The sequence below is a fragment of the Xyrauchen texanus genome, chromosome 35 (genome assembly GCF_025860055.1).
Source record: "Xyrauchen texanus isolate HMW12.3.18 chromosome 35, RBS_HiC_50CHRs, whole genome shotgun sequence".
NCBI classification, from domain to species: Eukaryota; Metazoa; Chordata; class Actinopteri; order Cypriniformes; family Catostomidae; genus Xyrauchen; species Xyrauchen texanus.
Genome location: NC_068310.1, coordinates 7,910,302 through 7,925,466, shown reverse-complemented (window position 1 = coordinate 7,925,466; position 15,165 = coordinate 7,910,302).

Sequence of the window (15,165 nt, the reverse complement as noted above, 5' to 3'; positions counted from 1 at the left end):
CATCACTTCCTCCCTCGCTGCATTACGGTAACTCTGCTGAAGGTGCACTTCTACTAATAATTTTAGTTAACCGTCTGCCCTGTGAACGCTTCTGATAGAGGGGGTGGGGGGGGGGGCTCCTCCCCCCCCTCCATGCATTTCCATAAAGGAATGGGTTCCAATAGCGTACAGCCACCATGGTGTCATATTTTGCATGCTGCCTCTCTGAATGGATCACTCCTATTGATTTTAGGTGAGAGTTCACTTCCCACCCATTCCAGCGGATGGAAAAATCTTTACAAAGTCTTCTGCTCAATACCTGTAGAGCTTTTGCTGGAATGCACAAATACATTGACTGGAACAAAACAGACAGATCTGGTCTGATAAATTTGGCCTTCATAAGCTCAAACATTAGATGCATATTTAATTCATGGCAAATAGCATTGGAACACTCTTATATGCATATAATGTACTGTACATTCTCCACGGTTTCTCCCCAAATGCATGTGTAAATATCTATTCACATGACAAGTCATTAGGCTACATTTGTTTATCTTTCTGCTGCAGGACACATAGGCAATTATTATCTGACAATGTGATACTTCAGTGCTGTTTCCAAACAGGCCTTCCTCTTTCTCTCTCTCTTTAATTATTTTTTTGTCATGACATATTATATATCGTATGTTCATTATAGCAAAACATTGGTAGTTTATCTACAGTTCATAAAAAATAAAAAATAAAAAATAAAAATAAATATATATATATATATATATATATATATATATATATATATATATATATATATATATATATATATTTAAGCAATATAACACGGTCAAGAGTGCGATATGGCTCTACATCAGCAATGATGTGATTCACCTCGGGCACGGAATAATCACAGTGCCATAGGAAATAACAGTAGTGCTGATTAAGGGCCATATAGCACGATTGCAAGTGTGATATTGCTTATATACAACAGTTCAATGAACAAGTAAATTAAAAAAATTATGGAAAAACTGAGTGTGGTAATGTTGCCACACCCAAGCAGAGATGCTGTCAGCTTTCTGAAGATCAGCTTTCTCAGTGGAAAAATAGTGGTCCAAGCGGGGGTATTTCTCCCTATTCGTGGTAGCTGGTGCGCAAGAGTCATTCACTAAAGAAACCGCAATGTCCTCCATTCTAAACAGTGTGTCCACTCCAATGTGGAAAGTCTGATTAGAGGTAAGCACCTTCAGTTCGTGTAATTAATCTGTTTGTTGTGTCTCTCAGCTATGATGAGCCGTAATGCTGAAGTTGTGCGTTTAAAGCCGTTTAAAGCTATTTCCTAGCTTTAGTAGTAGTAATACAAGTGATCATGAAGAGCTGTTGTATGTAAAAGGCTGAAGCGGCTTCACTTCATACGCCTAACTGGATCATATTACACATACAAATTATCTTTTGCCACCACCTGCTGGCTAACATATGTAATGTAAAAAAAAAGACAAACCATAGCTCTTATCAGATCTGCACTGCTCTTACACTTTATTTTAGAATGCATGAACACAAGCGGAGTGAAACACTGTAAAGGGATTATGGAAATGAGGAAAACGAGTACCGGCTTGAAGATATTAATGATATTTTAATAAGGAACTGCAACAAAAAGACAAAAACACAAAGGTGTCAGACAGCTGCCTGTAAATTTCTCTCTCTGTCTCACTGCAGTCTCCAGTCGGCCTTTATCACTCTCTGAGGCTTGATTAGCCTGATTAGGGGCCAGGAGTGTAGCATCACGACCCGGCCCGCCCTCCGCCCTGTCACATTCCTCCCTCGTTCTCTCAGGCCGTGGAGCCCCCGGCATGACGTACACCCCCCCCTTTCCCTTGGGAAGGGGCATGCCTAACGCCCCTTCTGCCAGCAGGTCATTCCCGTCTACCTGGATGAGGGAGGGGACAAGGGGAGGGAAACCTACACTGTGGCACCTACACGCCGTAATGGCGATCAAGCCAAATTAACAAAAACTTTTTTAAAAAGAGAGGGAAAAGCCAACACGGAGCAGCAGTGAGCGAGAAAGAGGAGAGAGAGAAAAAAAAAGAATACTCGCCGGTTCTCCAATACGCCGTAGCTTGGTCCTTGGTCCCTCCTCCGCCGGACGACGGCCATGCCTCACGGATGGATTGGAGGCAGTCTTCTGGCCCCTGGTGGAGGGAACACCATGCCGTGTTCTCGGGAAACAGAAGGGTTCTACCCTGCCCCTGGCAGTGGCCAGCCAGGAGCCCCTCCCCACTCTCGGTCAGCGGTTTCATATCCCGCTGCGTTTCAGTGACTGGTAGGGGTCTCCTCCAGGCGGTCGGTTAGGAGCCCCTTCTTACTTCACGGTCAGCAGCCGTTCGTCCACTCTCAGGCGGCCAGGCTCCTCCGTCCTCTGCCGGATGGCCGCAGCTGCTCCGTTGGGGTGGATGGTAGTGGCGAGGACTCTACTACGCCACATCCCTCCTCCTTCCCGGGTTTCGGCACCAGTGTAAAGGGATTAATGGAAAGGAGGAGGTGAGAACCGACTTGAAGATATGAATGATATTTTAATAAGGAACTGAAACAAAAAGACAAACACACAAAGGTGTCACAGGTGTGTATCATCACGACCCGGCCCCGCCCTCAGCCCTGTCACATACACCACATAGTGAAGCATTGGAATGCTGTTGGTGTCAGACCATCAGTGCTCATGGAATGTCTCTCGTCCAATCAGATTTGAGGACCGGAACTAATTGTTGTATATGTAGTTGTATGAAGATTTCATACAAAGGTGTACACTACAGTCTTAAAAAACAAAGGACAACAAGCTCTAACAAGGACAGAAAGAGATGTGGAAGGCCAGATGTACAACTAAACGGATAAGTACATCAGAGTCTCTAGTTTGAGAAATAGATGCTTCACATGTCCTCAGCTGACAGCTTCATTGAATTCTACCCGCTCAACACCAGTTCCCCGTCTGTCGCTCTCTTCGACGTTGTGTCGGAGAAGCGACACTAGGGGTCTCTCTTGAGCACCGAATAGACCTCTGATCTATGAAAAAAGGCCAATGAGAAGTTGGCAGCCAGTATTTGCATACCCCGCCCCCGGACATACGGGTATAAAGGCGAGGAAATACTTGAGTTCATTCAGAAAATTTCTTCGGAGCCGATGGTTGTGCATGCTGTTCGCCTGAAAACACACCTGTTCCTGTATTCCTCTGATGCTCTGCATGCTGTTTGACTGAGGGCACATTACAGTGGCGATTTCTCCTTCTTGCATGGCAGTGCAGATTGCCCCTGGGCGCTTTATAAAGATGTCTTTATAAAGATGTCTTTCCGCCCCTGTGTAGTTCCTGGATGCGGTAGAGTGCTCTCCGCTTCAGACGGCCACAGGCGTTGTCTCGTGTGTCTGGGTAGCGATCACACCGAGGCTGTGTTTGTTGATGGTTCATGCTCTCACTGCGAGGGCATGACCATGACAACGTTGCGGTCGAGGCTCGCTTTCAGCCGAAAGCAAGCCACTCCAGCCGCCCCCCGCATTGCTCCTTCTTCCCACGAGATTGAGGACAGTGCGAGTGGCGCTGGAAGCGATCTGGGGATGGCAGCGGGTGCGGCTCCGTCGGGTACTCCCCCTCGGACCACCCGTCCCCCAGCACGCTCGTTGACTCCTGTCCATGCTCGAGGCAACAGCGGCTCGCCTCACAGCCAGCCTGCTTATCCTCTGGAGCTCGAAGCAGATGAGCTCGTCGCTGCACCGGAGAGCGCGGCGTCTGACGCGGATGACTCCCTTGGGCTGCCGCCTTCGGGCCATCATGCCCAAGCTGAGGCTGACGCTCAGATGTCCGACATGCTTTCCCGGGCCGCCGCCAGCGTGGGCTTGGACTGGAACCCTCCGTCCTCCCCACAGCCATTACACTAATGCTACACTACCTAGTCCTTGACACATGCGCAGAGTATTAGAAGGTGCTAGGACGTGCAATTGAGCTTGACATCATGATAACTGAGAGACCGCTAATGTCAAGATTTGTTGTGAAAAAGGAGGTACATTTTAGTCTGTTCTCATTCAAAGCCGAATGGATCACGTCAGAAGACATGAATTAAACAACTTGAGTATTATGGATTACTTTTGTGCTGTCATTATGTCCTTTTTCTAGCTTGAACATTTGGTCACCATTCACTTGCATTGTATGGACAAACAGACATCATACAGTGTCTCCATTAAAATATCTTCATTTGTGTTTCGTGGCATAAAGAAAGTTATATGAGATTTAGATGATATAAGGGTGAGTAAATGATCAGAGAATTTTCATTTTTGAGTGAACTAATATTTTAATACTCAGAATTAGCAGTTTAAGACCCCCTAAGACACACAATTATGTTCATTAAATAGTAGTGATACTTGCCTTTCAAAAGAATAATATAAAGAAAAAAAAGATTAGAAAACATCTTAATGAGTCTGTTTTACCAATTATGTCCCAAAGCGTTGGGATTGGCAGAGATTACACAAAATGTCACATGACTCTCCCGGATGAACTTTAGGAAATGGGCTATGAGAGAATCCTACAGGAAAATCATGTTGGAAAAGCCACTGGTGATCCCTGCATGATGAATCATGCAATGAGCCAGACCTGGAGGCCAAAAGAAAACACATTCAGCTCTAATCTCTTCTCTTACCTCTCTTTCAACTTTGGCAGACAGTATCTTGGTAGGGTTCTGGAAAATCCCCTCCAGTATGGCATTCTGGCATTGAAGAAGCCTGCAGTGTGGGGTGGACACAGAGAAAGAAGACCATCTGGTTTGGGTTAGTTACCACTACATAAGGAGATTTATAGTTATAGGAGTATTATTGGTGTATTATTATGTTTGCGTGAATAAAAATAGCATACATACCTAATTTATATGGTGATATGTTGGATGCACAAAGTGCAACAGTAGTAGTAGTAAAACTTTTTCATTAAAACATTTTCTCCATTAAAACCTATAGCACAACCGGTAATGCCTTGCATCAATGGCATGGGAGATCCTGGTTCGGATTCCAACATTTAAACCAGGAATTAATTGCATTTGCATGATTAACTGCATCAAAATAGATTACATTTCATAATTGATTTAAACATTTTAGATGTTTCTTGCAGGTTCCTTTTTTTCTGCAATTTAAGTTGTTTTAAAAAAAATAAATCCACTTTACATGATTGATTTCATTAGAAGTGCTCCGGATGTTGCATTATAAGGTAAAACTTTTGTTTTTGTAATCAGACACACAAAATCCATTTATAGATTTATTGGCAAATGTATCGGTTAATGGGCACCAAATACAATGAATTATCGGTTATCGTATCGGCCAACATTTCCCATAATGGAGCATCCCTTCTACTGCATAAATCCATGTTAACATCTGTGTTAAGTGTAAGTGCCTTTTTGTACATGACTACTGTTTTATTCAGCATTATATATGATTGGGCCTGTGGAATATTGTTCATTTTCACCATAATAATTACTAGAAACTGGTTTCCAAACTTGCAAGATTCGTCCAAATATGACAAGCATCCTTAAAGTGATAGTTCAACCATAAATGAATATTCTGTCATCATTTCCCCACCCTCATTTTGTTCCAAATCTATGTGACTTTCTGCATTTTGTGGAACCCAAAATATGTTATACAGAAAGTTATAGACTGACAGTCTCAGTCACCATTCCTTTTTAAAATATGGAGGAAAAACATGAAAGAAAACATGCAGTGAAAGTAAATGGTGTCTGAGGATAACATTCTGTCTGACATCTCCTTGTGTTGCATTGAAGGAAGAAAGTCATACAGGTTTGGAACAACATGAGGGTGAATGACGAAATAATTTACAATAATAATAATAATAATAATTATTATTAAATTATAATTATTATTATTCTGTAATACATTTTAAATATGAATTATGTAATGAGACATTGGGGAGTAAATATCTATTATGTTACTAATATGAAAGTAACTAGTTACTACTTGAGTATTCTTTTAATTGGATAAGTTGAATGTTATTTAGTCAAGTAATTAAAAACATCATTACTTTTATTTCTACTTGAGTAATTATTTTTTCAAGTAATTGTACTTTTACTTGAGTACAGATTTTGGCTACTCTACCCACCTCTGGCTTCACTGTATGCAATGCATAATTAAAATGAATTAAAACCGACTAAAAACTGTTCACAAAACTCTTTACTGTCAATTAAGGGTTAACCTTCTGGTACACTGCATCAAGTGCAGTTTTCATTCAAACTTGTTTGGTTGTAAAGAGTAGCAGTTAGTCCACATATGTGGATATTAGGACCGCATTCCCTCAAAAGTAAAAAAAAAAAACATGTTAGTTATTTTGAATAACTTTCAACATTAACACATCTGTGGGTTAGTTCGCTTCATTTTAATATGAATGTTGTTATTTTCTTTTTTTATTTCACTGTACAATACGGTTCTATTCATTAACATTAGTAAATGCATTGGTGGTTAAGTCATTCTCTAAATAGGTTGCAAGGGGGCATCCTATATCTTTCTATGCAGCTAAGTGCATTTCACTTCAGACCAAAAGTTCAATTTTAGACTGCAGATGATGTTTGGACCACTCAGCATGTTTGGCAGATATGGGACAATGATAATTGGTACATAGATTCAGAATTGTATAATTTTATTTTAACATGGTTGGCAGTGATTTGATGATGCTGGTCATTTCTTTTAATCAGAATAAGTTATTCAGCTTTATGTGTTTGTTACAGCTTTAATGTCTGTAACGTCTCATAAATATGAATAACCAACACTCCTGGAAACATAATAAACTATTTGATGAAAAAAATATGACGTTCTATAGCTTGGTATTACTTAAAATGTACAACTCATTCCTGCTGTCCACATATGTGGACATACCTTTTTAGGAAAACTATTTGCTCTAGATTTTTTAAATTTATTAATTAATAATTTTTTGGCGTGTTTATTTGGTGCAACTAGTTACAAATCAAAAACGGAAATGGATAATGCACACAGCAGTCACATGGACGTTAACAGGAAAGGTCAGGAGGTTAACAGAAACCAAGGTATTCAGTTTCTGTATTCAAGTTGGGAAGCATTGATTAATAAAAGAGTTATTCAAATACACCTGGTGCTTCATCCATTAGAAAGCGGTACAATATATTATTCCAATACTTAAAATGGATGACTATGCCTTTGACCTTTGTCCTTTTCTTTAGATTATCAAAATCTGGTCACAAAGTGGGCGGCTATTGTTGTACTCTATTACACACAAATTAAAATATAATCAACCTTTTGGATGATAGTTATAACAGCTTCATTCAGTTATTAGAAGCTAATCATGAAGAAGTAAACAACTACAACACAAATAAGAGAGAGAGAGAGCGAGGGACTCCATCTGGTCACAGTGTGACAGCATTTCCTCTCTCTCTCTCCAAAATGGTGACAATTCAACCCATCTTTGGCCACAACATGACAGCCTCATCAGCTGCAGTCAAAAATGTGGTCTGTTTTCTAGGCCTAGACCAGTGATTTTACAACTGGTGTTTGGTGTACCACTGGGGATACCTGATCAGGTTTTAGAGGGTACTTAAAAATATTTGTACAGTATGTTAGTGTGACGAGGCAGTCGAGGAATGTGGATCTAGTACACAGCTTTATTAACAAAGAAAAAGCAAACAAACTCAGAATGTAAAGAAAACCAAAACACAGGGAACCAAGCACAGATCATGAAACTAAACATGCAAGAACTGACACAGGAAACAGGGAAACCAAGGGCCTAAATACACAAGGGAACAAACAAGGGAAACAGGAACACCTGGGGAAATAATCAGGGAGACCCAATCAAGGAATAAAACAACAAAGGACTACAAAACTAACAGGAAACAGGAACTAAACAAGAATTTCAACATAAAAGTACAAAAACAAAAGACAACAGGGAATATAACAGTTTGGTTGTTACACCTATAAGCCATAAGACTAAGTCTTAAGACTGTCAAAGGATTAAAGTAATAGTTCACCCAAAATTAAAATTCTCTCATCATTTACTCCTTGAACTCGATTGCCTTTCTTTTTTCGTGTAACATAAACAATTATATTTTGATGGAGATATGATGTCTGTTTGTTCATACAATGCAAGTGAATATGGACCAAAACATTCAAGCTCCGAAAAGGACATAAAGGCAGCAAAAAGTTAATAAAGGTCATTCAAATGACTAGTATAGTTTAATCCATGTCATCTGAGGCAATAGGATGTAAAGCTTTACATCTGCAGTCTCCTTGGCAATCATGATTTTAAGCTTGATTACATGCGCAGAGCACCTGTACAGCATGTGATATATTTGTATTGTAAGAACTTTACATTTCGTGGATCTTTTATACAGAGTTTGGACCCCATTGATTTGCATTGTAAGGATATAAACAAATCATATGTCCTTTAAATAAAAAACATTTGTTTGTGTTCCACAAGAGTAAGAAATTCATACTTTTTTTTTTGAAACGGCATACGGGTAAGTAAATAATGATAGAAATATATACAGTATGGCCTTAAATATGAGTAAAAAGGAACAGATTTCTTGTTTGTTGTTGATGAAGGGGTATTAAGCCTTACTGTTGTTGGACCAAAGACTTAAAGGGTTGGGAAACTAGAGTTGGGGTACTCGAGTCAAGAGTCCAGTTTTTATGGACTTCAACTTGTCATGGATTCGGATGCATTTTTACTTGGATTTGACTTGGAATTGAGCCTTTGGGAATGACATGGACAGTCCATGACATTTGTGATGCAATGCAAAAAAAGAAAATAGCAAAACATAAATAAATGAACACATTTATGTCTGCATGCAGCTGTATTAGCCGCTGAAGTCATAGACGTAGCCAGAGTTGTTTCATTGTTTAAGCAAACATACGCACAAAGACATACGTATTTGCACAGGCACACTAATCAGTCAACCAATACAGAGACTACTGTATGACATTGATTACCGAGGTTGTTGGCACAACAAAACATAAAGATGGATATGTATCAAAAGTAATATAAACTAAACAAGGCAGTTTCACACGACAGGGGACCTGACAACTGGTAAAACTGTGTGTGGCGTTTGTGCAGCAAAGATGTTGCTCGCATTGTGAATTCATCGTGGTTAAAAACCTAAAATCAAGAACTTCATTGAGTCAAGTCACCCATATCATGTCTCTCACATATTACTTAAAACAGCATATTGAAATAAAAATACATTAAAATATTATTAATAATGGATATTAAGTCTTTTTAGGCATAATGTATCTACACCTGTAGGCTTCTCTTGTGGTCCACGCAGTGTTGTCAGCTTGAACTGGTTCATAATAGCTTGATGAATTAACTGTGTAACTTTTTAAATAGTCTGGGGAAAATGTTTTATTGATAAAGCAGACAGCAACTCTAAACAGATAAACAGCACCTATGTATTATTGATTGACTACTTTCAAAGCACTGACGAGCTGATTAATATACATTATATTACAGCATTTGTCCACCATTCACAACATTCAACCATGCACAATAAAATATTAGGATATTTTGGGCAGTGAAATGTTTTGTTTATAATTTAATTATAGACTATAAAATAAATGTATTATTCAATGAGTTTGTGTATGAAGCTAAACTTCATGTTACAAGATGAATTTAGTTGGTTGTGTTGGTTTATTTCAAATTTGTATTTTACCACATAAAACTAAATTAAATTGAATGGACAAATTGATCAAAAAAGTAGAAATAAAAACTAAATTAAAATTCAAAACATAATAACATTGGTTGTAATGACTATTGCAGCTTTCACTTTCTTTGGTCTATGTTTGAGTGGAGTGGGAAAAGCAACAAATAACTGAAATGTCAACAGAACGCATTAAGAAGTGTGTTGAAAGACAGTTTTGTCTTCTTACACCTAAATCATATGCCTTCATTCTGAAATCACTTTCAGCAGGATAATAATCATAAAATATATGTATGAAAGGCAACAGAGGTGTTTTTGTTACATTTATATTTATTTACATTAACTATTTTTCTTAGCTGTGAAGTTTAAAATAATCTTAAAATATTGATGTTGAGTTTACAATTTTAATTCAGATTCATGAACAGATTCATTCAGACTCAATCGGCTCTGACTCGGCCTGTTATGGACTCGTTCTGAGTCCTACTCGGCTCATTTGACTCGGACTCAATTGTTTAAAGACTCGGACTTGACTCGGTCTCGACTAATGTGGACTCGTACCCAACACTATAGGAAACACTGCTCTACAACTTAATGCGATTTATATATGTAGAGAGAAAAAAGAAAAGAAAAGAAAAAAAGGAGGAACAAAACATGCTTGGTTTGAAAAGAAAATTCATTTAAAGGTTAAGCATTCAGGCTAACTAGTCAGAAGTCACCCATATGTTGTGCATAAAGGAGATTGTTCATGAACCTCTTGGTTATGATGAAAAAATGTGTTTCCAACCTCAGAAAAGCACCTGATTATTAAAAAAACCTGAAGCATAAGCACTGATTCAGCCCTTTCTAAACATCTACGACAGAAAAAAAATCATAATATATACCATTCATTTAGAAAAGTCAGCAGTTACATTTTGCTTTTTCATGAGAAATGCATGCTTGGGGAAAAGTCACAAAGGCATGCTCAATTTATTTTGCTGTCTTTACACAAATAGTACATCAGATTGCAAATTAAAGTTAAAGGGATAGTTCACCAAAAAATTGTAATTCTTTAATCATTTACATCCCAGATGTGTACGAATTTCTTCAGCAGAATGCAAAGACTTTTAGAAGAATATTCCAGCTCTGTAGGTCCATACTGTTATGAATGCGGACGGAGGCAGACAAAGGTTGAGGATCCAAATGCGAGTTTATTGAACAGAACAACCACGATGGGTAAAAATGAAAGCAAAACACAAAAACGATGGAACACTGGAACTAGGAACACGAGCATGGAAGCGAACATCAACAACATTCAACAAACGACAAGGTAATGGAGGAACGGGCAGGGTTATATACACACAAGGCAGGATGATTACAAACAAGACACAGGTGAGAACAATGACAGTGAACACGAATGCTAACAAGGAGACTATGGAGTTAAATAATGGACAAAAGTGAAAACTAAGGAGCAAGGTGAAACACGACGGTAATACATGACATAGCCCCCCCCCCTCAAAGGATCGGATCCCAGACGATCCTAAAAACAAACATACAAAAAAAAAAAAAACAGAATCGTCCAAGGAATGAGGGGGGACTGGCAGACCACGGAGAGCACAAGGGGACACCAGACAATCCAGGGGGGGACAAGGGGCAGATAGGTAGACCAAGGGGGGCACAGAGGGCAGACAGGCAGTCCAAGGGGGCACAAGGGGCAGACAGACAGTCCAAGGGGGCACAAGGGGCAGACAGACAGTCCAAGGGGAGCAAAAGATGGGGACTGGGTCAGGTGGCCTGGGAGCTGGCCACAGGGCAAGGACAGGTCTGGGGGACCGGGGAGGAGGCGCCATAGGAGGCTCTAGAGGCGGAGCCGATGGAGGTGGCGCCATAGGAGGCTCTAGAGGCGGAGCCGATGGAGGTGGCGCCATAGGAGGCTCTAGAGGCGGAGACCTGGAAGGCTCTGGAGGCGGAGCCGATGGAGGTGGCACCGTAGGAGGTTCTAGAGGCGGAGACCTGGAAGGCTCGGGAGGCGGAGCAGTGGGAGGCAGAGCCGTAGGAGGCGGAGCCGTAGGAGACTCAGGCGGCAGAGCCTAGGGAGGTGGCGCCAAGGGAGGTGGCGCCGTAGGAGGCTCGAGAGGCTCAGGGTGCTCGAGAGGCGGAGGCCTGGAAGGCTCTTGAGGCGGAGCTCTGGAAAGCTCGAGAGGCGGAGCTCTGGAAAGCTCGGAGGGCGGAGCTCTGGAAAGCTCGGGAAGCTCGGAAGGCTGAGCTCTGGAAAGCTCGGGAGGCGGAGCTCTGGGAGGCGGAGCCCTGGGAGGCTTGGGAGGCGGAGCCCTGGGAGGCTCGAGAGACTTGAGAGGCGGAGCTCTGGGAAGCTCGGGAGGCGGAGCTCTGGGAAGCTCGGGAGGCTCGGAAGGCGGAGCTCTGGGAAGCTCGGGAGGCGTTGGCTCTTGGATGGTCATGGCTGCTGGCGCTGGCTCAGGGACGGTCGAGGCTACAGGCGTAGGTTCACTGCTGTTGGAGGCTACAGGCGTAGGTTCACTGCTGTCGGAGGCTACAGGCACTGGCTCACTGCTGTCGGAGGCTACAGGCACTGGCTCACTGACATCGGAGGCTACAGGCGCTGGCTCACTGACATCAGAGGCTACAGGCGCTGGCTTACTGACATCGGAGGCTACAGGCGCTGTCTCACTGACATCGGAGGCTACAGGCACTGGCTCACTGACATCGGAGGCTACAGGCGCTGGCTCATTGACATCGGAGGCTACAGGCGCTGACTCACTGACATCGGAGGCTACAGGCGCTGGCTCACTGACATCGGAGGCTACAGGCGCTGGCTCATTGACATCGGAGGCTACTGGCGCTGGCTCACTGACATCGGAGGCTACAGGTGCTGACTCACTGACATCGGAGGCTACAGGCGCTGGCTCACTCACATCGGAGGCTACAGGCGCTGACTCACTGACATCGGAGGCTACAGGTGCTGACTCACTGACATCGGAGGCTACAGGCGCTGGCTCATTGACATCGGAGGCTACAGGCGGTGGTTCACTGACATCGGAGGCTACAGGCGCTGGCTCGGGGACGGTCGAGGGCTCAGGCTCGCTCACCGTGGCATGCGTGGGCTCTGGCTCGCTCACAGTGACATGCGTGGGCTCTGGCTCGCAAGCCGTAAGAAGGCGTGACTGGGGAGCGGAAGCCTTTCCTTCTCCTCCTCCTCGGGCGGACGAAGCTGGCAGCATTGGCTCCTTGATCACGGCAGGCATGAAGGTTGGTTCGCTGGCAGATGTGAAGGGACGAACCACGGGCGAATGGAGGGTTACCACTTTGGGAGGAGCTACGGGGTTCTCCTCGACGATGTCCACGGTGAACGAGGAACCGCAGGCCAGTAGGGTCTCCTCCACGAACGCGCGGAGCGTCCAGCCGCGCGTTGCCGGTGGCAACCGCTCCTTGAGCGCACTGTTCAGTTCGCGTTCACAAAAACGCTGGAACACTGGAACTAGGAACACAGGCATGGAAGCGAACATCAACAACATTCAACAAACGACAAGGTAATGGAGGAACGGGCAGGGTTATATACACACAAGGCAGGATGATTAGAAACAAGACACAGGTGAGAACAATGACAGTGAACACGAACGCTAACAAGGAGACTATTGAGTTAAATAATGGACAAAAGTGAAAACTAAGGAGCAAGGTGAAACACGACAGGGTAATACATGACACATACAATGTAAGTGAATGGTGATCAGAGCTTTGGAGCTCCAAAAATGTCATAATGAAAACAACAAAGTAATGCATAAGACTCCAGTGGTTAAATACATATCTTCAGAAGGTGCTAGTTCACATCTGAAAGTGAAAGAGGAGATTTAGAGTAAAAAAAAATAAAAAAAATTAAATATTGTTCTGTTATATTGCTTCTGAAGACATTCATTTAAACACTTAAATGTCTGATCACAATTCACTTTGTGTGGACCTACAGAGCTGAGATATTTTTCTAAAAACCTTCATTTGAGTTCAGCAGAAGAAAGAAAGTCATACACATCTGGAATGGCATGAGGGTGAGCAAATGATGATAGAATTTTCATTTTTGGGTGAACTATCCCTTTAAAGGTCGGTGTGTTCCTGCTTGACATTAAACCGCAAAAAAGTCATAAAAGACAAAGAAATTGCAAGATGCATCTGAAATTTAATCTAAGCACAAATGGAACATTTAGAGCATAATTTTATGTTAATTTAGTGGATCATCTGTATTAAAGGCACTTTAGATGTGCGTGCTTGCCATCTGTGTCTGAGCATGTTTATATCAGACACACTTTAGAAGATCTTTGAAGATTCATGTGTGTATCCATTTTTTTTTTGTTTTTTTTTCATCGGACGGTTATTTCTTTTAAATCCTCTCAGAACCGGAAAAGTTTAAACACTTGTTTTAGCACAGCAGTTAACTGACAGGTCAGGGGTGGTGCTTCAGACCTCGAGTAGACCTGTGTTTTGAGCTGACTCCAAGTGATCGGATCACCTGAGAAGCATCTTATTACCAGGTGTAAACAGAAAGTACTTTCTGTTTACACTGTTTACACCTGGTACAGTGAAAGTGAATGGTGATTAAAGCTAACATTCTGTCTAAAATCACCTTCATACAGGTAAATAACCATACAAGATTATAGAGTCTTCACTGATCTGTATTTAGTATTGGCGACTCATATCCTGAATTCGTAAGCTTATGTGTTGTCCCTCTTTTTACATAAATGGTATTAAACATGATGAGCTCTTCATTATTCACTGAGAAATCCATAGGAAAATGTTCTTATTGATGTGTGAAACAAAACCATCACAGTACTAAACTTTGGAGCCTTTAAGGTGAGAACTATATGTGCATACTCAAATCGTCCTGTCCTTGGACTCCAAAGGGACTCTCTGCAGTATTTGAAAGTCATGCAACTGGGCCACTGCAGTTTTACGCAGGCACACCGAACGACAAAATAGAGGCAAAGTTGCTGTATATTTTTTCCCACGAGTCATGACCACAATTTTTTTACTGTGTATGTTGTTTATTTCCACTACTTCTTATTTCTTTTTGCATATGACTTTGAATTAAGGTTTTCAGTGATGCTTACATTGGTATTTATTTGATTGCTATTGTAATTCTGCAACCTGTTATTGCACAATAGTGATGCTTAAGTGGACCTAAATAATACTAATAGTTTAATTCCACACTATACAAATAGGCATGACAAGAAAAACCAGTTCACCTACTGTGTATATCACTGTGAAACATCCATAATGATTTTGTGTGCTAAAATTGTTCTTATTGTTTACCGACAGTACCGCCGCTCCCTACACACATACTACGCAGTCTGCATAGGGCACCAACTCCCTAGGGGGGCACCAGAAAGTCCACTGGCTGCACTTACTCGCACGTTATATGTTATTCAAGGACCCGAAAGCAGTTTTGGAGCACAGATGATCGCTTCATGCTCATATCACTGAAACCCCACTAAAAGATGACAAGAAAGCAATCACGTTTATGACT